This window comes from Lynx rufus, unplaced genomic scaffold, assembly GCF_022079265.1.
Source record: "Lynx rufus isolate CCGP_SWC_20201006 ecotype Redwood Valley unplaced genomic scaffold, mLynRuf1.p SCAF_5, whole genome shotgun sequence".
NCBI lineage: Eukaryota > Metazoa > Chordata > Mammalia > Carnivora > Felidae > Lynx > Lynx rufus.
Genome location: NW_025814867.1, coordinates 114,229,997 through 114,257,602, shown reverse-complemented (window position 1 = coordinate 114,257,602; position 27,606 = coordinate 114,229,997). Strand labels below are relative to the sequence as shown.

Here is a 27,606-nt window from a genome sequence, read left to right as displayed (position 1 = left end):
CTTAAGTCATTCAACCATAATAAATTTAAAGTAATATATATATAACTACATGTCCTTTATTTCATAGGAAAGGCATTGTCTGTGAGGTTCAGTAAAATTTCAAGGATGTTGATCAATGTAATGGTCTAATTCACTATGTGTCTCTTTTGTTTTTCATTTACACTTGAATGTGCAACATCTTAGACTCTTTTGTCAGTTCTTACTGAATTAGACAATTTTGCCTATGGAAGTATGATGATGATCATAAAAGTAACTATTATAGCAAATGTCTAACCTCAGAATTATATTTAATGAGATGCTTCTGCTTTGTATCAATACTTTATTTGCCTTAGGAAATTGGATTTTTTTGATACTTATGATGAATTGCAAATTTTATTCAGCATTTTATTCTGAAAAATTCTTCGTTCCCCATTTATACTAAAATGGGTCTAGGGAACAATATGTTGAAGAGTAAGAATATTATATATGGGTTTGAGGAAGAGAGAAAGATCATAACAGGCCTCATTTGTAACAAAAGAATATATGAAAGTTTGACTAAATCAATAACTAATGGTAATATATCCATTTTATAACAAGTAAATATAACACTTCACAATAGCAACTAGTCACCTGTGCCCCATTATAAATTAGTTAGAACCATAAATCCAGTAACTTCATGGTTCTTATTGATTTTACTTACTGATATGATAGATTTGTAGTCTGACTATAATCTGTTTAGTCATTGTCATGATTCATTATTCAAATAAAACAGCTTACATTGTGTAAATGTTCTTTTACTACTTAAGATTTGAAAATAGGAAGAAATTTTTGTTGCCTTATTAGGAAAAGTAATAGAACAAAATGGTATAAAGATAATGAATACACTTAAAATACGTCGTATATATCTAAATACTATTATTGTTAATAAGGACCTCTGGAAAATTGGTTATTCTTTTAAAATCACTCTCACTTGAGTGTAAAGTTTTTAAGGCATGAAAACTCTGAAAATAAAAGTGGAAACTAATGTATCATGTATATAATATACTAATTCAGTAGTTTACTTTTTTGTTATTTTTTATCTTGTGTTCCCAAAACTGTAACTAGTATTCACCTTAGCTACAGACCTAGTCGATGATCTCAGTGATAAATGTCACTGCATCACACCTCACTTTCATTCCTTATCCTTGTTATCGTAGATCTACCCATCTCTCCAAAGAAGGCCAACTGTGACGCAGTTCACTATTTTAACAAACATGGAATAAAATTGCTAAATGTTATTTATCTCTGAACTGATGTTGGAAATTATGCTTTATGCAACAAAACCATATTATTACAGCACAAATAAACGTTGGAAAGTTGCTCACACACACACACAAGCACAAAAAACAAAACAAAGAAAAAACCAAACAAACAAAAGAAACCTTGCAGTGCTGAGTTTCTATGTGTAAGGAGAGTATGTACAGAAGATGAACTCACCATCACCTAAGGACCAAATCAGAAAGTCCTTTGGCCATACTAAGGTGTTTATGCCTCATTTTTCAGGCAATGGGAAGCAACAGAAGATTTTTAAAGCATTGTAGTTAAAAACCAATCTAATGTTAAAAGATTACCCTCACAGAGTAGTATAGATAAATTAAAGAGGATAGAGGATAGAGCCTAGGGACAAAGATTAGAAATGAGCTACTGGATGTATTCAGTGAGAGAGTGTGAGATGATTAACTAGAGCATGAGGGTGTTGGGAGACAGGTTTAAAGAAATACAGGGAGGAGATTTCATAGGACAAACTAAATGAATGGATGTGGTACAAGGAAGCAGCTACCTACTCAGAAATTTGGCCGCTGCATTTTTGGTTCCTGGTCACACATAATTTTTACTATTGACATTCCTTTAGAGCAAGCAGAGATTGAGGCAGAGAGCCACGTGCCAAACCCTTCAATGAATCAAAGAAGAGTTTGGAAATTAGTGGCTATTAGAAGGTAGAAAAATAGTAGTATAATGAGACAATTTTATCTTGTTTAAAAACAAAGGAGAAATAAAACAGATTGCAAAATGCTGTAAAGGTTCAGAAGAATATTTTTAATATGTTTTTTCAGGATATTGGGACATAAGGCAGAATCCTCCCTTTCTAAAATGTAGTGAGAGTTTCAAATAAGATAAATAACTGGAGAGCATAAATAATCTGGGAAAAGTTTAAGTGTGTTAGGATATTTATTGATATTTATTGACAATTGAGTGTATTTGTTAAATGTATAGATGAAATAATTAGACACCAATTCAGAAGATGGGTGACAATCTATAGCAGGTGTACTCAACCAGGTCCATTTGGCCATCTATGGGACAATTGGCAATGTCTGGAGGCATTTATGGTTGTCACAGTTGGAGACAAAATATAGAGGATGTGCTAATGGCATCTAGTAAGAGGCCAGGATGTTTATAAACACCCTACAGTGTGTAGGGCATGACCCCCAACAAAGAATTATCTGTCTAAAATACCAATACCGTCCAAATTGAGAAAACCTAGCCTGGGGATTAGTTTGGGAGCTATAGATGAAAATCAACAGGAAGAAGTGATCAGAGAGACTAAAGCAAAAAAGAGAATGGAATTAAAAACCTCAAAAGAATTACACTTTTTGGCCCTGGTTCACTTCACCTTCAATCCTAATTTATATGATTTTCTGAGGTATAGGGGAAAACTTTGTGTGTTGTAAGTTTTTTTAATAAATGCTTTAAAAATAATAATGCTTTGACCCTAAAGGAGAGTGAACATAACTCCCTACTCCTTAAGTATGGGACTTCCTTCCAAAGAATACACTGTAGAAAGAGGGAGAATAGTGTAACTTTACCATGGAGAAACCTGACAAACACTACTTCAAGCAGGTGATCAAGGCCAAATGAACAGTGCTAAGTCATGTTAATAGCATATACTGTTGATAAAATAGGATGAAAGTGACATGTTATCTCCGTGGCTGTCTTCCAAAATCCTATAGTCCCATTCTAATCATGAGAAAAAACATCAGAGAAATTCCAACAGAAAGGCATCTTACAATATACCTGATCAGTACTCCTTAAAATTGTTCAGGTCATCAAAAACCAGGAAAGTCAGGGTAGTTGTCAAAGCTAAGAGGTGCCTGAGGAGACATGACAACTAAATGTAATCTAGTAACCTGAATGGAATCATGGAACAAAAAAGTACATTAGATAAAAAGTTTAGGAAATCTGGATAAACTATGGATTTTAGCTAACAATGTTTCAGTACCAGTTCATTAATTGTAACAAATGTACCATACTAACGTAAGATGTTAATAATACAGAAAACTGTGTAGAGGGAGGAAGCATATGGGAATTCTATACTATCTTCTCAATTTTTTGTGTATATAAAACTGTTACAAAATTGGAGTCTACTAATAAAAAGTTTTAATGAAATTTTAAACTAAAAAACATAATAATGATTGAATGTAGTTTATGCCAAAATTTGATAAACAAACTGAAAACAAAAAAAATCTTTGGAAATTATTTAGGAACTTGCTTACAAAATAACATTCAAAAATGAGAATTTTCATCCTTTTTACATATGTTCATTAGATAAAAACTGCTAATGCATAACGATAACAGAAATGTATTGAATATATGCATACAATAGCTATGAGATTTTTTTTTCAAATGTTGAAGTATGAAACATTAGTTTACTAGATTCTAGTGAATACTAAGAATGTAATTATCTTGGAAGAGAGCTTCATTCCCAGCGCAAGAAAATTAAAATACTATATTCAAAAGATAAACTTTCTTTGACCACAATATTTTTCTAATAGCTTTTCTCCACCAAGACACTTATTGAAGAGACTTTTTTTCCATTGAGTCTCCTTGGTTTCCTTGTCAAATATAAGTTGACCATATACATGGTGGATTTAGTTCTGGGCTCTCGATTCTGTTCTATTGGTCTGTGTGTCTCTTTTGATGCCAGCATCACACTATTCAGATTACTATCGTTTTCTAATATAGTTTGAAATAAGGAAATACGATGCCTCTGGCTCTGTTCTTTCTTGGGATTGCTTTGGCTATTTAAGATCTTTTGCAATTTCATATAAATTTTAGGATTATTTTTTATGTTTCTTTAAGAAATGCTATTGGGATCTTGATAGAGATCGCGTTGAGTCTATAGATTACTTTGGTTAAATTAATGTTTAACAATATTAATTCTCCTAACCCATGAACACAGGATTTCTTTCCATTTGTGTCTTCTTCAATTTCTTTCATCAATTGTTTTCAGTGTACAGATCCATCACATCCTTGGAGCGCCTGGGTGGCTCAGTCGGTTAAGCGTCCAATTTCAGCTCAGGTCATGATCTCGCAGTTCGTGGGTTCAAGCCCCGCGTTGGGCTCTGTGCTGACCGCTCAGAGCCTGGAGCCTGTTTCAGATTCTGTGTCTCCTTCTCTCTCTGACCCTCCCCCATTCATGCTCTGTCTCTCTCTGTCTCAAAAATAAATAAACGCCAAAAAAAAAAAAAACAAAAAAAACAAAAAACAGATCCATCACCTCCTTGGTTAAATTTATTCCTAAGCATATTATTATTGTTTTTGATGCAATTGTAAATAAGATTTTTTTAAATCTGTTTTTCAGATAGTTCATTTGTGTGTATAGAAACATTGTTTTTGCATGTTGAATTTCACAATACCTTTTGTTGTTGTTGTTTTTGTTGTTGTTTTAAATAATGGTCACTGCTTCAGGATAACCCACTCAATTTGAGAATAAAGGAAAAGAATTAACATTTTCTGAGGTTTTCACTCTTAACATCGACCTAATTTATTTTCACAACATTGATAACCCCATCAATGAGAAAGTGTAAGCAATATTATATTTTTCCCAAGAAGTTAGTAAATATGGGTACTGAAATTTGGACTCCAATCTGACAAAAAAGCCAGTCTATCCACTGCAATCATAATGTGTGTCAAAACACTTCTCAAACATAAAAAGCATATTGCTAAATTAAAATGTTGGCAAAATTCTGGTTTAGCTACTGAATGATATGGAATTGAAACAATCCATCCTAGAGTAAATGGGGTTTCATCTTAAGGGCTAAGTAAAGGTTTGAAAAATATTCTGAAGATCTTGGCTCAATACAAAAGGAAGCTGCCCTACTCCTAAAGTAAAAGGCTACTGGGACAAAAAGGTATGGGTTTCTTTTCCATAGTATTTGTGTTTGCATCCCCCAGCTTCCCAATCTCAATTATGTTGATCATCTCAAAGCATGAAATTGATTTGAGGCTTTGAACAGTCTTGTATTTGGCATTAACAATACGAAGATTCCACAACCCCATCAACACTTGCTTGTACACACACATATTGCTTCCTGGAGAAACTCCTCATTTTTTCTACCTTGCCTCACTGTCCTTTTAAATTAATTAATTGATTTATTATATTTTATTATTTATTATATTTTATTATCAGATCCCACTCTCAGTCCCTTCTTCCATCCCCTAGGCAACTACTCTAGTTTTGGCTTCTATATGTTTGGCTTCTATTTGTTCTTGAAAATATATGTTCTATTTTGAGCATGAAATTGAATTTATATAATTAGTATTGTGTTATGCATCCCATTTTTTTTTTGCTGTTTTCATTAAAGCCTGTGTGTCATATTTTTGTTTACAACTGGAATAACACATAATTGGTTGTTTCAAACCTCTGCATAATACTCCAAGGTTTGAAATCAGTACAAGTTCCCTGCAGATTGCCTTTTAACTTACTGAAAGTACAAATCAGAGAACAGTGAACAACTGTACATGGGCCCATTTATGGTATTACGTTAGAATTTCCATGAAATACTACCCAGGAGTAGAATTTGTATTGAATAAGTCTTAGCTGGCATATGCTTCTAACATTACTTGGTAGGTGCCAGAAGTTTATTGCAAATTCAAATGCAACTTGCAGGACCTGGGATTACTTCTAATGCCCTATCCCCACACACTTGGAATTATCCAGATTTCTGACGTATTCAGACTTAGAGGTAAAGGGATATCACATGGCTATTTTAGTTATCACTTCCTTTATTATATTTAACATTTTGAGATTCCACTTCCATGAATTTCTGCATATAACTTTGACAATTTTTTTATTGCTGTTCCTGCCTTCTACTTTCTAATTTGTAAACATTCCATTTAGATTATAGACACTAACCCCTTGTCAGTTTTAGACAATATATATATTTATCTTTCCATTTTCTATTAACTTTTTCCATAATGTTCATGATACACTTTATTAAATAAAAATTTTAAATCAATTAATTTTTGCTTATGGTTTTAACTGCTTTGTAAGAAATTTATTGAAGTATAAAATGCATACAGAAAAAAATAATAGTCTTTTCAATAAGTGATATTGGGAAAAATGGAAGTCCATATGGAAAAAAAATATGAACCTCATATCTTACACAAATTTAAATTAAAATGGATCATTTACCTAAATGTAAAATGCAAAACTATAAAATTTCAAGGAAAATATGTAGGAGAAAATCTGTGTAGCCTTCTGTTTGGTTATGCATTTTTAGATACAACACAAAAAGTACTGTCTATGAAAGGATAAGATGGTGAATTGGACTTTATTAAAATTAAAAATATTTGCTCTGTGAAAGACACTATTAAGAGAATCAAGAGAAACCACAGACTAGGAGAAATATTTGAAAACCACATATCTGAAAAAAAGTAATTGTATCCAGAAAACACAAGGAACTCTTTTTTTGTTTTTGTTTTTAAGTTTATCAACTTACTTTGAGGGAGGGAAGGTGAGACAGAGATAGAGGAAGAGAGAGAATCCCAAGCATGTGGTGTGCTGTCAGCACAGAGGCTGAAACGGGGTTCCATCCCATTAGTCATGAGATCATGACCTGGGCCAAAATCAAGAGTGACACTTAGCCTACTGAGCCACCCAGGCACCCCCCTACACGGAACTCTTCTATTTATTTTATTCTATTTTATTTTATTTTATTTTATTTTATATTTTATTTTATTTTATTTTATTTTATTTTATTTTATTTTATTTTATTTTATTTTATTTTATTTTATTTTATTTTATTTTATTTTATTTTATTTTTTACATGGAACTCTTTTAATCAGCAATAAGAAAACAACCCAATTAAAAATTGAGCAGAAGATCTGAATAGATGTCTCATCAAAGAAACTATACAGGTGGTGAATAAGTGTATGAAAAAATGCTCAATATCGTAGGTCATTAGGGATATTTAAATTAAAACAATGACATACCACTACACATCTATTATGATGGCTAAAATCCAAAATCTGACAAAACCAATTGCTGGTGAGAATTCAAAACAACAAACCACTTTGGACGACAGTTTGGCAATGCTTATAAACCTGAGTATAATCTTATAATGTGATCCAGCAATTGCACTCCTAGATAATTACTCGATTTGAAAACATTTCCACACTAAAACCTACATGAGAATGCAGCTTTATTTACAATTACCAAAATCTGTAAGCCACCATAATGTCCTTCAACAGGTTAATCGATAAACAAATTTGGTATATCCATACAGTGAACTACTATTCAGCAATAAAAAGGAATAAGCTAGCAATCTGTGCAGCATCAGTAATGAATCTTAAATTCACATTGCTAAGAGAAAGATGCCAGTCTGATAAAGCTACATACTGTTTGATTCTAAATATATGACATACTGGAAAAAACAAAATTATGGAGATGAAAAAATGATCGGTGGTTGTCAAGAGTATGCGGTGGGAGTGGTGAATATGTTAATCACAGAGGATTTCTTAGGGTGATGAAACCAATTCAGTATGGTCCACTATAGTAGTGGATCCACGACACTACGCATTTGTCAAAACCCATAGGACTTCACAGCACAAAGAGTGAACCAAATTTTTTAAAAATCATTCGGGAGTTCAGGGAATCCCAGGACCACTATAGGAACTCATCTCATGCTTCAGTTAAGTCACTATCCCCACATCCCTAAGAATAAAAACTGTATTTCTATCCAGTGATCTTGTGTCATTTTCCTTCTGTCTAAAGAACTTGTAGGGTAGATCTGCTGGTGATAAATTCTTTCAGTTTTTGTATGTCTGAAAAAGTTTTTTTTTTTTTTTTTACCTTTGTTTTTGAAAGATATTTTTGCTGTTTAGAATTTGGGGCTGATAGCTTTGTTTTGTTTTTCAGTACTTTAAACCTCTGTCTTCTGACTTGCATTGTTTTTGATGATGAATCTGTTGGCATCTTTATCTTTGTTCTCTATGTATAATATGCCCTTATTCTCTAGCTGCTTTAAGATTTTTCTTATCAGCAGTTTTAAACAATTTGATCATAATGTGCCTTGTGTAGTTAAATTCCTTTGTCTTGTGCTTTGGTTCACTGAGCTTCTTAGGATTTTGAGTTTATAATTTTCACCACTTTTGTAAATATTTCAACATTATTTCTCTAAACATTCTTTTCTGTTCCTCCCTCTCCTTTCTGTCTTCCAATTACACATATATTAGGTCAGTTAAAGTTGTCCAACAGCTCACTAATACCTTTCATTTTTAAAAATTGTGTTTTTCTCATATGTATTCACTCTTATGTGGATCCTGAGAAACTTAACAGGAACCCATGGGGGAGGAAAAGGAAAAAAAAAAAAGAGGTTAGAGTGGAAGAGAGCCAAAGCATAAGAGACTCTTAAAAACTGAGAACAAACTGAGGGTCGATGGGGGGTGGGAGGGAGGGGAGGGTGGGTGATGGGTATTGAGGAGGGCACCTGTTGGGATGAACACTGGGTGTTGTATGGAAACCAATTTGAAAATAAATATCATATATTAAAAAAATCTGTTTTTCTCTACATATTTGTTTTGGTAGTCTTTGTTGTTATTTTTTCAAATGTACTAACACTCTTGCTATGATGTCATGTCAGCCATTAATTCTATACAGTATATTTTCATCTCCTATACTGTAGTTTTCATTTCTAGAAATTGGATTTGGAATTTCTTTTTTTTATCCACTATGGCTCTACTTAACTCTTTGAATATATGGAATACAATATTAAGTTTAAATGTCCTTGTCTGCCGATTCTAACATTTGTTAGTTCTAGTTCTGGGTTGGTTTTAGTTGTTTTGGGGCTTATTACGTTGCATTTTACTGCTGCTTTGCATGTCTGGTAATCATACCTGGATGTCAGACAAGTGGAATCTCAACCTTATTGTGTGCTATACTATTTCACATTCATATAAAATACTCTTTAGCTTAGTTCTGTGTTGGAGATAAATTACTTGGAAAAAACTTTTTATTTGGGTCTTACTTTTAAGACTTGTTACTAAGGACCTGAATACAATTTAGTTGAGAGCTAGTTATTTCCCACTACTGAAGCAAGATTATTCTGAGTACTTAACTAAATCTATGAATTATAAGGTTTTTGAGTCTGGTATCATTTCTTGCTAAAATATTTGGAAGGATTCATAAGAGAATCTGCCTTAATCTGTTCAGGCTGTTACAAGAAATATACCATAGACTGTGTGGCTTAAAAAACAAACGTTCCATTTTTCACAGATCTGGAGGCTAGAAAGTCCAAAATTGAGTGCCAACAGATTTGATGTCTGGTAAGAGGCTACCTCTTGGTTCATAGATGGCTTCTTCTCACTGTGTCCTCACAAGGCACAAAGGTTGAGAGAACTCTCTGTGGTCTCTTTTATAAGGGCACCAATCCCATTTATGAGGTGCCCACTTTCATGACCTAATCACCTTCCAAAGGCCCCACCTCCTAATACCATCACTTTAGGGGTTGGGATTTCAACAAATAAACTTTGGAAGAACACAACTATTCAGTCCATAACAGAATCCATCTAGACCTGTATTTTATTTTAGGTTTGTTTTTGCACAAAATTATTCATGAAATTGTGAATTTAATTTGGTTAAAATATAAGACAATCAGATTTTCTAGGTTTCTTGCACACAAATATTAGCCAATTCTGATTTCACAATAAAACATTCCATAACACATAATAAAGTGTAAGCCACTATAAGCGTAAAACAGCAGAAATTTAATAAAATGCAAGTTTAGATTTTTTTAATAGCAAAGAGTGAATAGCCAAGGCAAACTCACACAAACCATAGATTTTACCCAACACCTAACTTGACTAAGAACTCAACATAGGCAAGCACTGGGTATAGACTAAACTTCTTTTTGAAGGAAACTGAAACTTTCAGATGCAACTTACAAAAATGTTCCCTTTCTCCTGTATACTGCATTTTGGTTTCAGGTTAACAGGCCAGTTTTGAATAATGCATGTAAAAAATGTTCTCTGGGGAATTCATTTTGGTTTGGAGGCTCCTCTGCTTTACTCTCTCTTGATATACAGGTAAGTAATCTGACCATCCATAATCTACAAATTCATAAATATATATTTTATTGATAATAAAAATACAGATTAAAGGTACCCTGCTAATATAATCTTCTAACATAGCATTGAACTGGCTTTATATATTTCTTGTCAAAGTCATTGACATTTTAGAAGGTAGTCTGGTCCAGGACATTCATTCTTTTAGATATCCAAGTGGGGAAGGAATGAGTGAGAGGACCACTATGAGCCCTTTCTTTCTGAGTTAAATCCAGACTTTAGATTTGGACAATAAAATAAAATCACCAAGAGAATAATTTAGCAATGATGTTGCCAGCTTGAACATATGTCATAAATTTGAATACATACCTCACAATCCCACAATTTTGCTTTTTAAACCAGAACATTCTCACATGTACAGAAGGTGATAGGCACGAGAGTATTAGAGCAAGACTGTTTGCAAATAGAAAAACTATATAAACCAGTGAAAAAAAGGACAAAGTAAAAATCTTAATAAAATTTAAGCTCATCAAAATGAATACAGTTAAATATATTTTGACATATACATACAACTTAATACTATACAGAAGTAAAAGTAAATGAACTAGAAGTAAAAGTAAAAACTAGAAGTAAAAGTATAAACATGAATCTCACTAACATTATGCAAACAGCAATTTGAAGAAAAATACATCCAGTATATAAAACACATTCATATAAAGAAATGCAACTTTGCAGAATTCATAGGGATTCATACATATAGAGAAAATTACAAAGAAATACATGTGAATTATAAACACCAAATCTGTGGTCTTAGCTATTTCTGGGGCGGGGGGTTGGGGAAAGAAGGAAATGTGTTCAGAAAGGAATAACAGAAGGGCTAAAACATATTTGAAATTGTATTATTAAGAAAATAATGGGCACATTTTCATGGATTATAAATAATCCATACTTAAATTTTAAATGTTGTTACCATACATTTTATATAACTAAAAGAATAAAAACTTGTCTGTGAGGAGGTATAATTGTCAAAAAGCAAACACTGTGATGTTTCCCATTAAATAGCAAAGGCCTATGTTGGACATTTGTTTATACATTACTCTATATAGTATAGATACTATAAAAAAAAATCGGCTGGATGGAACAGAAATAATTCCCTTAGTTTTAGCTGGATATGAATTTCATTGATTCCTTAATGAAGTTCCTTTCTAATTTGATAACATCCTTGGTACCATGTCTCAATATTTCATTAACAAAATAGAAAATTACTATACATTGTTCTCCATCTATTGTGCAGAATCAATCATCCTCATCTAATTTTTTAAATATCTTTACAAATTTCCAGTTTAAGCAATCTCATTCCATAGTGTTTAGAAAAGATCTGAACTAGTAGATTAGCACTAAAACCTAAAGTCAAGGTACTGTGGCCAGGAGTGGGCAGTCCGAGCAATCCAGTAAGCACTGATGCATAAAGCATCATTTCTCACACCGTAATGAGTGTCCCTCCAGTTGCTAACAATTATTCCTATCTTTAAAAAGGTCTTTGGCCACAGGCGTTTGGGAAACTTGGGTTAAATCAATTTAGTTTTCATATGCATATGAATTCTCAAAGCCTCTTATATGCTAATGTATCTTATGAATTAGTGAGTATAGGGTATGTCAGCAAGAGCATGTGTCCTTCCCAAATCTATTTCATAATGGAAACTTAATTTTTGTTAACCCCCTATAAACCTCTGAATTTTGTCTTAAAGCCTACTTTTGGGGCATCTGGGTGGCTCAGTTGGTTGAGTGCCCAACTCTTTATTTCAGCTCAGATCATGATCCCAGGGTCATTGGATAGAACCCCACATGGGGCTTAGCACTGAGCTGAGCATGGAGCCTGCTTAAGATTCTCTTTACCTCTGCCCCTCTTCCCTGCTTGCTCTCTCAAAATAAATAAATAAATAAATAAATAAATACACACACAAACAATGTACTTCTAACTGGATGCAGACATGAATAAACATGCCAAATATTTTTAAAATTAATGAAATTACAAAATAATTGACCTTTATAGACATTAAGATATTTATGTAAAATTTTATGCTTCAGCCTTCACTAAAATCTAAAATTTTTCACTAAGAGCTAAACGCAGCTTACATGAATCTGACTTTTTCAACAAAATGAAGCATTTTATCTCTTTCAAACAACTGAATGTTATCATTAGTTCTTTAGCCTTAAGGTTAACTTGAATTTGTAGAAAAATAAAAGGTATGAAGAACTTTCCACTAACTAGAACAATGAAATAGACCACACTGAGAAAGACAGTTCTCTGTTACTGAACCTTTTTCAAACAGCAGCTGAATGGTTCCCTCTAAAATATATAAAGAATATTCCGGGGGAGGGGGGGAAGGGAGAGAGAGGGAGAGAGAGAGAGAGAGATTCCTGTATTGGGTAATCCCTAAAGTACATTCAATGTCTTGGTGTTCACAGGTGACAAGGGGTCATAAAGAAATTGGATATCCACTTTCTTAATAAGTGTCTGAGTCAGGAAATGATTGGAAGCCATTCAACCAGACGATTATTAAGTCTTTTCTCAGCTTGAATGTCTGCAAAAATTTACCTCAGTGTTTACTTTATACAGTAATGACATAAAATTTATATAGCCACAGGCCATAGGTTGCTTTAAATGTATTCAAATCCTAGACATAGCTGTTTTACTGTCACACAGAAAGATCTCAAACAAAACTAAATCATTCATTCTGAAGTTGCCTAAGTATAAGAAATGCGTAGGTCTTCATAATAGATTCAGGAGCCTTTTTACATAATCTTTAAGAAATGTGTTTAAATTTCTGGAAAGATAATTGACTACCTCCATCATAGCAGCATATCTCATTTAGATGAACCAAGCTATAGAGAGTAGTATTGTTTAAAATTACCCTGGAGTGAAAAAGCTATTTCAGTGAAACACAATGTTATTAGTTTTGAGAACTAACATTGAATACTGGTACAGTCATGTGGATAAATGCGGCAAACATGAAAAAGCACAATTAAGGAAATAGTAAGAAAGGTAATAACTAATGATTTATGGTAAGTCAGTTGTAATATAATGAATTTTAGCATTATGAGTAAATAAATGACATTGAAAATAATTTGTTGGTATTCTTCCATTTATAAAATAGATTTTTTTAATAAATAAGGTCAATTGCCTAGAGGCAGGCTCTTGCATTAATAAATCCTTACATATACTTACCTAGAAGAGGAAGATTTACTAACATACCTATACACGGGTTTATAGCAGCAAGAAATAGGAAAGGTAAAGTAGAATTGTAGTTGTCATTCATACACATGATTACAGAGGTAGTTTTCTTTTTCCTTGTATCTTTTTAGTCTGACTGTAGCACCCAAGAACTGCTAGAATATCCTGACTTATCTTTCTGAAGAATGTTATAATAAACTGTGGATAAAAGAAACAAAGCAATGTGGAGAAAGGGGAAGTGGAGAAAACAGGATACAAGCAGCACATGTGGCTCCCATAGGGACTGAAAGGAAAAATGCACATGCAATAAATGCCTGTTGGGGAGAAAAGAGCAATGGATGGGCTCAGGAAACCACCCCTGGTTAGTCCTTTCATGTTAAACTCTTTAAAACTTACTTTTCACAATTTTAAAATTAAAGCAAGAGGGATTGTGCAAATAAATTTTAAAGTATTTTCTTTACAAAAAATTGTTTTGGTTTATTTTTATTTATTTTGAGAAAGAGATAGCAAGCAGGGGAGGGGCAGAAAGACAGGGAGACAGAATCCCAAGTAGGCTCCACACTGTCAGCCCAGGGTCTGATGCAGGGCTCGAACTCATGAACCATGAGATCGTGACCTGAGCCAAAGAGTTGGACGCTTAACTGACTGAGCCACCCAGAGGCCCTCTTTTTTAAAATTCTAAACTCTGTGTTCAAATAAAGTGGTCTTTATGTGTGAGTGTATATGTGCGTGTGCATGTTCTCTAGTGCTGAAATATTCCAAGAACTAAATATACTTAGGGTATTAAGAGTGCTGCACCCAATTCTAATGTGTGCTGTGGGGTTTTCCCACACCAACTATTTTTCTGACAGCAGCTGAATTCAACTCAATTCTGACACTATCTACCTAGAGATAGCTTCAGATCCCATAGTTTAAGGGTTCAGTTCAGCAAGACTGCCCCCCTCTTCACACACACACTTCAGACCCCAATCACAAAATCAGTTTGCAACCTGTGTTTCTGACGTACCAGCTATAGGTTGGAAGTCCCGGCAACCCCTTTCTTGGGTTCAATTAATTTGCTAGAGCAGCTCCCAGGACTCAGGAGAAATAATTTACTCACTACATTACAAGTTTATTATCAAAGCATATAATCAGGAACAGCCAGGTGGAAGAGAAGCATAGGGTAAGGTACAGGAAAAGGTCTCAGAGCTTCTACACTCCTAGTGAGATTCTCCCAGCATCTTCATGTGTTTACCAATTTGGAAGCTTTCGGAACCCTCACTTTTTGGGATTTTATGGAGGCTGCATTACATAGGCATGACTTCAAACTCCATCCCCTCTCTCCTCTCTGGAAATTGGGGGGGTGGGACTAAAAGTTCCAAGGATCACCTTGGATCCCCTGAAACAAGCCCCATCCTTAGGTGTTGTCCAAAAATCTCCTTATCAACAGAACAAAAGACAGCTTTGTCACTCTCTTCATTTAGAAAATTCCAAGGGTTTTAGGAGCTCTGTGCCAGAAGCAGGGATAAAGATCAAATATATATTTCTTACTATAAATCACAATATTGCAGGTATACTAAATCCATTTTGGTATTAGGTAGAATGTCAATAAATTAAAGAGGTTTCAAGCTTTTTTTTTTTTTTTCTTTTTTATTATTATTTTTTTTTTTAATTTTTTTTTCAACGTCTATTTATTTTTGGGACAGAGAGAGACAGAGCATGAACGGCGGAGGGGCAGAGAGAGAGGGAGACACAGAATCGGAAACAGGCTCTAGGCTCTGAGCCATCAGCCCAGAGCCTGACGCGGGGCTCGAACTCATCACGGACCGCGAGATCGTGACCTGGCTGAAGTCGGACGCTTAACCGACTGCGCCACCCAGGCGCCCCTAGAGGTTTCAAGCTTTTAAAAGCCCATGCTACAGGGGCACCTGGGTGGCTCAGTTGGTTGAGTGTCCGACTTTGGCTCAGGTCATGATCTCAGTTTGTGGGTTCGAGCCCTGCATCAGGACCTGGAGCCTGCTTTGGATTCTGTGTCTCCCTCTCTCTGCCCTCCCAGACTCGCACTTTGTCTGTGTCTCTGTCTCTCAAAAATAAATAAAAGTTAAAATTTGTTTTTTCATTAAAAAAATAAATAAATAAATACAAACCCATGCTACATGGTTCATTTAGTATGTGTTAGATAATTTAGGCAATGAGTGATTTATATACACTTGTTAAATTTGCACATATTTTTCAACACCATTAAATCCTTAAACACTTAAAACAATGTTTTAAGTTTTTTTTTTAATATTTATTTTTGAAAGAGAGAGAGAGAGAGAGCATGAGTGAGGGAGGGGCAGAGAGAGAAGGAGACACAGAATCCTAAGCAGGCTCCAGGCTCTGAGCTGTCAGCACAGAGCCCGATGCAGGGCTTGAACCCACAAACCATGAGATCATGACCTGAGCTGAAGTTGGACACTTAACCGACTGCGCCACCCAGGCAACCCCTAAAACAGTATTTTAAAACTTTAAAAAGAGAAACCTATCTTTCAATAGACAAAAGGAAAAAAAAAGTTGTAGATATGGCCCTAAGAACACAGTCTCTCCAGACATACCTAGTTAAGCATTTTTCTCACGAGGGAAAGGATGTAGGTAATATTCCATGGAAATAATGTCTCCTTAGACTCAACTTCAAGTACCTAATCTTTCATCTTGGTAGAAAACCAGAGAAATAGGGTGAAGTTTCTGTGCTGCATTCCCTCTAGATAAATGGATTACCGGCAATAACAGTCCAGGTATAAGGTTAGAGAAATGAATTTTTATGATGCTCTCTATGTGACTGACAGCACATCACCCCCATTACAGTATTGCTAATGTCTTACTGGTCCTCATTCCCAAATGTCGTTGGTTAAGAAACATGGGGATCTCTACTCACTGGTTCATTATCTTCCAAAATCCAATCAAAACAGTGGGACTCTAATTCATATTAGCTATTTTAGCTGAACTGTGTGGACAAATGGTATATCTAGACACTTATTTATTGGATTGTACTGACCAGTCCATTGTTAACTCTGAGTTACATATATTCAGTTAAAATATGCTGACCAGCTGAAACCCAAAGTCAGTATAGCAATATTTCTATTTGCAAAAGGAAATAAAAACTCTCTAAGGATAAAATCCTACATATACTACTATCAAATTCAATTTTCTTTGTTCTGAAAAAAGTTAAATATTCATGATCTGAATTTATTAAATATGACACTTAAGAAATACACTATACAACCCTTAAAAAGACTTTTAATGTATTCTATGTCTGGAACTACAAATGTTATAAAAGACTGGCCCAAAAATGTGTGATCCTGTAACATAATGCCATCTTTCTCCAACCATTAACTTAAAGTAGGTTGTTGGCAGGCTATTGTTAGGGTAACAGAGATTGGTGCGCTACAGTTCAATCTTTGCCAATGTTTGCCCTAAATCTTTGATTTCTAAGTTGACTTTGCTCACTGACCCAACTCTAGTGGTCACAGATATGTAAAAATAACACAGACTTCTTCTTTGGAATCTCATTTACTAGGACAATCTTGCTGATCACATCATTCTTTTCCTGTTACGTTTTATTATATTTAGGCTTCAACAGTATAATTTAAATTTCTATGAATTAAGCCTGATACAACTTTTTTCTGTTACAAATTTCTCACCTTCTGAACATTATTACCAAACACAGTTTGCTATCTAGAGAGATATAATACTCAGTGGTTAAAAGCAGGAACTTTGAAATCAAACAATCTAACTTCTCCATTTACCCTCCTAACTGAATTACTATGCAAAATGAACTCATGTAAAGTGCTTAAAATACTGGCATACTATAAGTGCTCAATATGTATTGTTCTTTTATTACTTACAAAGAGGACTATTTAGGACCAACTATATTAGAATAGTGTAGTCTTCCAATAGTTCAATTTAATTGAGTTCCATATTGTTGCTTGATACCAAAACCCCACATGATAATAAAATATTAATTTTACTTCTATTTGACTTCCTAATCATTTCCATATGTATATATTTATTGGTTGATTGTACGTCCTCTTCCAATATAATGCGTATTCCACAAGAGCACAGACTTTTTGTTCACTGCAGTATCCCCAACATCTGACAGTTTTTGCATATACTAGAATATTGATAAATACTTCATTAAATACGAAATTACTGTTTTTTTTTCTAGGAAACTTGTACTACTGGTAATCAGGCCAAGAAAAAACTCAGGACAATCCTGGGTAACAGAAGAAAGTTAGGCCTCCCAGCTTTTTCTTTTCAGAAGTGTATGATAAAACAACCTGATAACATTCCAACTCAACCTGATGAACAGATACATAAATGAATATAGATGTTTGCTAGAATTGAACCAAGGTGTAATATTGGGTAGTAGAAATATAAGTTAGATATTTTCTTTTGGTTTAGTGATACTCTTTGTAGTTTCTACAACAGGCAAAAGTTACCTTTTTCAATAAGAAGAAATATGTATTCTTAATAAGCTAAAAGATGGAAAATTAATTATTTCACAGAATTTAAAATTTTAAAAAGAAAACATTGAATACCATAAAATGTGTTGCTATACTTTTTGTTTGTCAGATATTTGGAACTAGATTCTTTCCTAGAGTATATGTGGAACATCATTTGCCAAGATTAGACATGACTGAGAAATACCTGCCCTTTCTTCCAGGCACACACTCCTTACTGCACAAATGACAGTCATATGAGGGAGAGGAAAACCAGTAGGAGGAAAGGGAAAGCAAATGAGAAAAAAAGTATCCGTCTCTAAAACCTGGAGCATACGGAGCTAATTTGCACAATGACTTCTTTCTACATTGGTAAATCTTATGAACTGAAGCAAGTCATGATTATTTAAATCCTTCTAACGCACAAACAAGAAAATACCCCAAAATGGTGGAATCCAAAGAAGAGAGAGAGGTCATGGCACCGATGCAAAAGTATCCTGCCTTTAACCCCTATATATCATGGCTCCCTTTTCTTTGAAGGAAATAGGAAATTGGAAGATATCCAACTCTCCAATCAATTGTTCTTTATATTTCTCTTAAGAGCATTGAAATAAACGTGTGTATTTTGTGTTTACTTGAATATTAACTATTTTTCCACTAAAATATAAGCACCATGAAGGTGGAATATGACTTAAAATATAAGTAGTAACTATTTGTTGAATAAATTCCATTCAATTAACAAGAATAACATGAATTTAATGAATAACAAGTTTATAGACTTCCTTATATATACCCCTATAAAAGCATGTGTGTGTGTGTGTGTGTGTGTGTGTGTGTGTGTGTGTGTGTGTGTAAAAGAAGACCCTCATAATTCAGCTTCTAACATTGTCTATGATGATGGACTATGTGACCATTCTTTCATTTGTCCTCTCTTGTACTGCTACTGCAGCTGTAATCCTACTAGAATTCTGTAAACCATAGACCATACTTCTAAGCTCATGGCATCACAGCCATGAGTTAACTTACTTATTTCATGTGATATTCATGGTCATACTACTGCAAGATGAAGATAACTGTGTATCTTTATATGTGTTGGATACAAATCTCTCTTGTTGTTTGCCTCTTCCTGCTTTCAACTAATCAAAATAGGGAGGTACCACAAAACTCCTGTGAAAGCTTTTTCTCTTCAGTCAATCTAGAATCCTTTGCCACAGTGCCTTTCATATTATAATAAAGATTTTTATGCTTTATTTTTAAAAATTTTGTTACTGCTATAACTCTATTTTATATTTCATTCAAGTAAATATCATATGCAAAATATTCCCTTTCTTATTTTATGTTCACTGTTATGATCTATCTAAACTTTGCAAAGAAACTTTCAACACCTTAATATAGACAATACTGCAAAAAATATCATTGTTTATTTTTGTACAACAGGAATAAAAGAAATTCTATTCAAGAAGGCTTACATGAAAGCAGCAGAACTTCAATGTATCATAAATCATAAGTATAAAAACATAGACTTATAATCTCCTCCAAAAGGCAATCTAGGCCAGAAAAACACTATATGGACACATGTATTATATACTTCATGACAGTAATTAACTTTGGGCAACTAAATAACTTGGATACAACTAGTTGGATATTATATAATGAAAACACATCATGCAGAATTCTTTCTCTGATACAACAGTTATGTATTTTATAATCTGGAAATGTTATCTAATTATAGATAACATTGACATCTGAATGTCAAAGCTTAAAGAAGTACATCAAATGACTTTCTAAGCATTTTAAATTCAATTCATTTTGGTTATTTTTCTACCATGTTTACCAAGGTTACTTTTTTATCGTCTTATGTTAAAAATATACTATAATACCAAGATACGAATAGGATTATGATTTTCAGAGATAACCATGTAAAAATCAATAAAATTAAATTGATGGTTTCATAATTTTAGAAAATTAAGAAAAAATGAACTCCAAAGAGATGCTTTGTTAAAGAATTCTAATTAACTGGATGAATAAGTATAATATGATTATACAGAGCCATTTGTATAATAACATTAATAACAAAATTATGTTATACTATGAACAAATCACTCAATATGCTAACTTCAAAATTCAATTTAACCTATGTTCTCAATCACTTATTTTCATTTAAAATAGAAAAATGAATGAGTTGGTATTTTGATGTTTATTAATAAAAAATTATAATGTAACAGGATTAATGAATGATTCCGTTAAAGGTTTCAATTTTTTTAATAATATTACACACCAAAGTTAAGGTCAATCTAAAAGTATATGTAAACTCTGGATGAATTATTATATAGGCATGTTATCATAACTGCTTTTGAGCAATCCATGAAAAAAGGTTTTTGCAGACTAGGTTTTACAGACCAAAGGTTTTACACAGACCCAGCTAGCTGCACTTTTGTTCTTCCGTCTGCTTGAAGGAAGAATTATGTTTTAGAGTAATATTAAATTACAATACCAGACTACATGCCTCAGCAGAATATTGTTTCTTTTTTTTTTTTTTTCTTTCAAAACAAATAGTATTGACTTCTGGTTTTAGCTCTGACATATAAAGACCTTGGGAAGTCATCACTCCCTCTTACAGCCAAGGAAAGCTGAATAAAACAAAAATCAATGACTTTAATTAGACTCATCTGAGAATTGAGGTCACAGGATAAAGCCCAACCTAAAATCTGTAGAGACAGGAAAATATACAGAAGCACAGGCTACATTAACTTACCCGAATCAGAAGTCACTAGAGTCATAAACTGATAGAATCGCTTAAATGATAACTTTGATGAATTGCTAGAAGCAGAGAATAAACTAGTATGAGAATAAGAAATTCCTGGGTTTCACATTTCAGAGTCTTAGTGATCCCCACATTTTTATAGTTTTAATGTCCAGGAACCCAACTAGGTTTTCATGTTGAAGAAGCAAGAAATACTCTTGTGTTTCTAGCAAGGACAGGGGAGGAAAACCATTTTGACATGTTATTCTTCACAGTAAAGGACTACCCAACAAGAGAAAAACTATGAGACTGGTCATCCACAATAAGTTATCTATGGGGGAAGGGAAATTAACCAGCTACAGCCCCTCTAGCCTTTCTGTCTCACCTGATGGAGGAAAAAGAAAAAGCTGAGAAACACTTGTGAGACCACCATGGACACACCCACTAGAAGAATGAAACAATCAGAGGACAATACTTCTCTTCCAACATTTTGCTACCGTATCAACAGGGATTCAGTATAATAACATTGGATTATAGCTAAAAGAGCCACAAAGCTCAGAGTCTATTAAAGAAGGAATGTTAGGAAAACACCAAAACACAGGGAGAATTTTAAAGAAACAAAAAACAAGGACACTAGAGGAAATTGAAGCCTCTGACACCAGAAGCTACAGCAAACATCAAGCACAGCCCAACTTTTCACAAGATAACATAAAGCCTCACATTGAAATGCCTCTTTACCTCAGTTCCTATTACCTGACATTCTTGGCTTTCAACAAAAAAAACTGCTAAGACCAGAAAAAAACAAAAAAAACAAAAACAAAAACAAAACAAAACAACAACAACAAAATACCATACATTCTAAAGAGATGAAATAAGAATCAAAATCAGATGTGGATATAATAGAGATATGTTGGATCTATGAAACATGGTATTTAAATAACTATGATTAACAGGCTAAGAGCTCTGGTGGAAAAGCAGACAACTTGCAAGAACAGATGGGTAATATAACCTGAGAAATGGAAACTCAAAAAATCAAAAGAAAATATTGAAAATCAAAAACAGTGTGACAGAAATGGCAAATCCTTTTGATGAGCTCATTAGGAAACTATCAGTGAGTTTTAAGACAGATGAATAGAAACTTCCCAAACTGAAATTAAAGAGAAAAAGTTATGAAAAAAAATACAAGAATTGTGGAACAATATCAAAATGTTTAATTATATGTTACTGGAATACCAGAAGGCAAAGAAAAAAAAAATAGTGGAGCTGAAGAAGTATTTGAAGAAATAACTGGAAGGAATTTTTCCAAAATTAATGGCAAACACCAAACCACAAAACAGGAAGCTAGCTCAGAGAATACCAAATGGAGTAAATAAAAAATCTCAATTAGATGGTTTACATTCAAACTGTAGAAAATGAAACATAAATAAAAAACCTTGGAAGCAATCAGAGAAATAAAACATCCTACCCATAGAGAAACAAGAATGAGAATTATACTTATTCCTTATTAGAAGCCATGCAAGTAAGAAGACATTAAAATGAAATATTAGTGCTGAAAGAAAACAAACAAACAAAACTAACCCAGGGGTGCCTGGGTGGCTCAGTCTGTTGGGCATCCAACTTCAGGTTAGGTCATGCTCTTGTGGTTCACGAGTTCGAGCCTGGCATTGGGCTCTATGCTGACAGCTCAGAGCAAGGAGTCTGCTTTGGATTCTATGTCTCCCTCTCTCTCTGCCCCTCCCCTGCTCTTTCTCTCTCTCTCTCTCTCTCTCTCTCTCTCTCTCTCTCTCTCTCTCTCTCAAAAATAAACAAAAACAATAAATTTTTTTTAAAAAATTTTAAAAACTAATCTGGAATGATTTAAGCAGTGAAATTATCATTCAAAAGTGAATGTCTCAGAGACATAACGTCTCAGAGAAAAAAATGTCTCAGAGAAATAATAAAAGAGAATTTGTCACCAGTAGACCTTCCCTGTAAGAAATGTTAAAAAATGTTCTTCAGGAAGAAGGAAAGTGATATAAGTCAGAAATTCAGCTGACATAAAGGACGAGCATTGGAGAAGAATAAATGAAGGTAAAATATTTTCTTATTTTTAGTTTATCATTTAATAGCTAAGTTTTTTGTTCAAAGTAATTATAGTAACAATATATTGAGAGATTATAGCTTACCTATAGGTGAAATAAATGAAAACAATGCTATAAGGGACAGGAAGGAGAAATTAGTAATATTTTTTATAAGATACTTATATTATGCATAAAGCAGTAGTACTATTTGAGAGTGGACTTAGATTAGTTATAAGGGTCCATTGCAAAGTCTAAGGTAACCACCAAAAAAAATTTTTTAAAGAATTATAATTGATATGGCAAAAGAAAAAATGGAATTGTATAAAAATGGTCTGTTAAAACCAAAAATGCAGGGCACCTGGGTGGCTGAGTCAGTTGAGCGTCAGACTTCAGCTCAGGTCATGATTTCACAGTCCGTGAGTTCAAACCTCGTGTCGGGCTCTGTTTCAGATTCTGTGCCTCCCTCTCTCTGCCCCTTCCCCGCTCATGCTCTGTCTCTCTCGGTCTCTCAAAAATGAATAAATGTTACAAATTCTTTTTAAATATAAATTTTTAAAAAAACAAAAAATGCATAAAAACGGGAAGATAAGAATCAAAAACAAATACAACAAATAGAAAACTTTACATAGGACATATAAATCAATTATTTCAATAATTATTTTAAATGTGAATGGTCTAAACATATCAGTTAAATGATGGAGAATGACAAAGTGGGTTTAAAAAAAAGAAACAGACCCAAGTAAATGTTGTTTACAAGCAACTCACTTTAAAGACTCAGGTAGGTTAACAAGGATAGGACAGAAAATAATATAATGTGCTCACACTAATCCAAAGGAGGCTGCACTAGCTATATTAATTTCTTAAAAAGCTGACTTCAGAATAGGGAAAAATTATCAGGGACAGAGAGATGTATTACATAATAATAAGGAGGTCAATTCTCCAAGAAAACATAACAATCCTTAATGTGTATGTGCCTAACAATGGTGTCAAAATATGTGAGTCTAAAACTGTAAGGAGAAATAAACAAATCTATTGTTATAGTTAAAGACTTAAACATCCTTCTTCCAGTAAATGATAGATCAATTAGGTGGAAAATCACTAAGGATATGGTTGATAAAACAGTACCATCTATCAACTAGACCTAATTAACTTTATAGAATAATTCAACCAAAAATAGCAGAATACACATTACTCTCAAGCTCACATAGAGCATTCACTACTGTAAACCACATTTGGGGATGTAAAGCTTACTGACAAATTTGAAAGAAGAGAAATCATAAAGTGTGTTCTCAGACCACACTGAAATTATACTAGACTCCAATAACAGGAAGATAGAATTCCCCCAAATATTTGGAGATGAAATAAAACACCAGTAAATATGAATCAAATAAATCTCATGAGAAATTTTTAAAATATTTGTAATCAATTGAAATGAAAATTTATCATAACTTACAGGATAGAGTGAAAGCAGTGCTTACAGGGAAATTTATAGTATTAAATGTATATATTAAAAATAAAGAAAGATATAAAATCAATAACCTTAGCTTCTGCCTTAGGACAATATAGAAATTTAACTATAAAGAAATCACAAAATAATGAAAGTAAATTAAGAACATAAATCAATGAAATCGAAACCAAGAAAACAATAGAGAAAAATCAACAAAATCAAAAGCTGATTCTTGGAAAAGACAATAAAATTGATAAATCCCTTGTCAGGCTAAACAAAATAAAAAGAGAGAAGACCCAAATTATCAATATTAGAAATGAAAGATTGGTGATCACTGCTGATTCACGACATCAAAATGATACTAAAGAAATATTATAAACAACTCTATGCTTGCAAATTTGATAATTTGACAATTCCTGAAAGAAATAAACTACCAAAACTCACACAAGGACAAATAGATAACCTGAATAGGCCTAATTATATTAAAGAAATAAGATCTATAATTAATATCCTTTTTTTAAAAAAAAAAAGGTCCATATGGATTCACTGGTGAATACTACCAAATGTTTAAGTACAATTCTCTATAATCTCTCCTAGCAAATAAAAGCAGAAGGAACATTTCTTAATTCAATCAATTATCCAAATACCCAAACCAGATAAAGATATTACATACAAGGGAGAAAAACTACAGACCTATATCTCTCATGAACATAGATGCTAAACAAAATATTAGCAAAATGAATCCAATAATACATAAAAAGAATTATACACCATGACCAAGTAGAATTTATTCCAATTATGCGAAGCTATTTCAACATTTTAAGTTAATGTAATTTAATCTACATTCTATAAATGATTAAATGTCTAAAAACTAGGGCATGAGTGCTCAAATGTCTGGTAAGCAAAACACATACAGTAATTTCTTACAAGTATTATCCTTGTTAGGCCATAATCTCATTACAAGTGTGGCAGAGGAGGACAATGTTCAAGTGTAATTTAAAATTAATGTAGTTCACAATATCAACAGGTTAAAGGGAAAAAAAAGCATATGATCATACGCAGGAAAAGCACTTGACAAAATCCAACACCCATTTATAACAAAGACTCAGCAAACAGGGGCTAGAGGGGAACTTTCAACTTGATAAAGGACACACAGTAAAACCTTACCTTCTAACAGTATACTTAATGCTGAAAAACTGGATGCTTTCCTCTAAGATTAGGGAACACAAGACAAAGGATAGCTCCTCTCATTACTACTTTTAAACATGATAGTGAATGGGGCGCCTGGGTGGCGCAGTCGGTTAAGCGTCCGACTTCAGCCAGGTCACGATCTCGCGGTCCGTGAGTTCGAGCCCCCCGTCAGGCTCTGGGCTGATGGCTCAGAGCCTGGAGCCTGTTTCCGATTCTGTGTCTCCCTCTCTCTCTGTCCCTCCCCCGTTCATGCTCTGTCTCTCTCTGTCCCAAAAATAAACGTTGAAAAAAAAAATTAAAAAAAAAAAAAACATGATAGTGAAAATACTAGCTAATACAATAAAACAAGAGAATAGAATATAAGGTATAGCACTTGGGAAGGAAGAAATAAAATTGTGCTTGTTCACAGATGATACATTTGTTTATAAAAAAAAACAAAGAATAATCAAAAAAGTCCTTCTGGTTCTAAGACATGATTATATCAATATTGGAGAATGCAAGGGTAATATACCAATGTCAATTGCTTTCTTATATATCAGCAATGAACAACTGGAATTTGAAAGTAAGGTGAGTACTTTTAACACATCAGCACTACAACATCTCTCAGAGGTCTACTGAGACCTTGTGAACTGAATGTCACGGGGGATAATGGGAGGGCTTCTGGAGAGCTTCTAGAGCATAATAGACATGTTACTACTACTATCATCTATCTCTTGATCAGTGGTTCTCCATTAGGGGAGATTTTGCATAGGGAACATTTGGCAATGTCTGGAGACATTTTTGCTAATCAGAACTAGTTCAAAGGGTGCCAGTGGTGTCTAGTGGGGAGAGAACAGATATGCTGCTAAACATTCTACAATGCACAAGACAGCCTCCAGGCGCCCCAGCAAAGAATCATCTCCCCAAAATAATCATGTAATATTCTGCTCTACATAGAAACACATGCCAAACTCATACTTAAATTAGATGGTTTCAGGGGCGCCTGGGTGGCGCAGTCGGTTGAGCGTCCGACTTCAGCCAGGTCACAATCTCGCGGTCCGTGAGTTCGAGCCCCGCATCGGGCTCTGGGCTGATGGCTCAGAGCCTGGAGCCTGTTTCCGATTCTGTGTCTCCCTCTCTCTCTGCCCCTCCCCCGTTCATGCTCTGTCTCTCTCTGTCCCAAAAATAAATAAACGTTGAAAAATTAAAAAAAAAAAATTAGATGGTTTCAACCAAAGTGAGAGAGGAAAGATTTGAGGTTGACTGAGAAATAATAATCCAATCACAGTGGAATAAATTAATTTAAATTTAAATTAAAAAATAAAAATATGTATCATTTCAGTACAATAGATATATTTGTGTAATATTCACCAAAGAGAAAGAGCATTTTGCTTATTTTTACAAAAGAAAAGTAAGCAATTTTTAGAAAAATTGAACAAAAATTGAAATCACAATGCTTACATTTCAATTTAAATAAATGTCATTTGAGCTATAATTTAACATATATGTAATTTAAAGGCCAACAAACAATGTGGAAGTGATTTCATGTATTTCTCTTTCATGATAGAATTATCAAAAGTACAGTGTATACAATAGGACATTCTGTCACCTGAGAATCAGTATCTCTTCCACCTGCCCTGACATTCCCTAGCACCTGCTCTTACTTGAGCTTGGATTCTTATCTCTGGTATTAAAAATTTCCATGTTGGGGCACCTGGGTGGCTCAGTCGGTAAGCATCTGACTTTGGCTCAGGTCATGATCTCACTGTTCATGAGTTTGAGCCTCGTGTTTGGCTCTGTGCTGACAGCTCAGAGCCTGGAACCTGCTTCGGATTCTGTGTGTGTGTCTCTCTCTCTCTGCTTCTCACCCACTCACACTCTGTCTCTCTCTCTCTCAAAAATAAATAAGTGTTAAAAACACAAAAGTCTGCACAACCTGAACCACAGAATTCAGCAGGTACGTGGTGCGGAGAGGTGAACTTGGGGAGAGAGAAGCCGGCAGTGGGGAGGGAGATGCCTTTGCAGGCTGAGAGAGGATGGAGACTGGGGCAGGGGAGAATACAGGAAAAGCACCCCTCCCCAAAAGCAGCTGGAGAGAAAGTGGAAAGTTGGAAACAGACGCAGGGACTAAAGTAAAAACGGAGAAAGGAGAAAGGAAAGGGTTTAAATTTCATTAAGACTGTAAACAAGGGGAG

At 34.0% G+C, this 27,606-nt stretch overlaps 1 pseudogene; it reads right to left on the bottom strand.

Moving 5' to 3' along the window:
* The window catches only part of LOC124527257 (microtubule-associated protein RP/EB family member 1-like), a 146,559-nt pseudogene that overhangs the window by 118,563 nt on the left and 390 nt on the right, over positions 1–27,606 (bottom strand).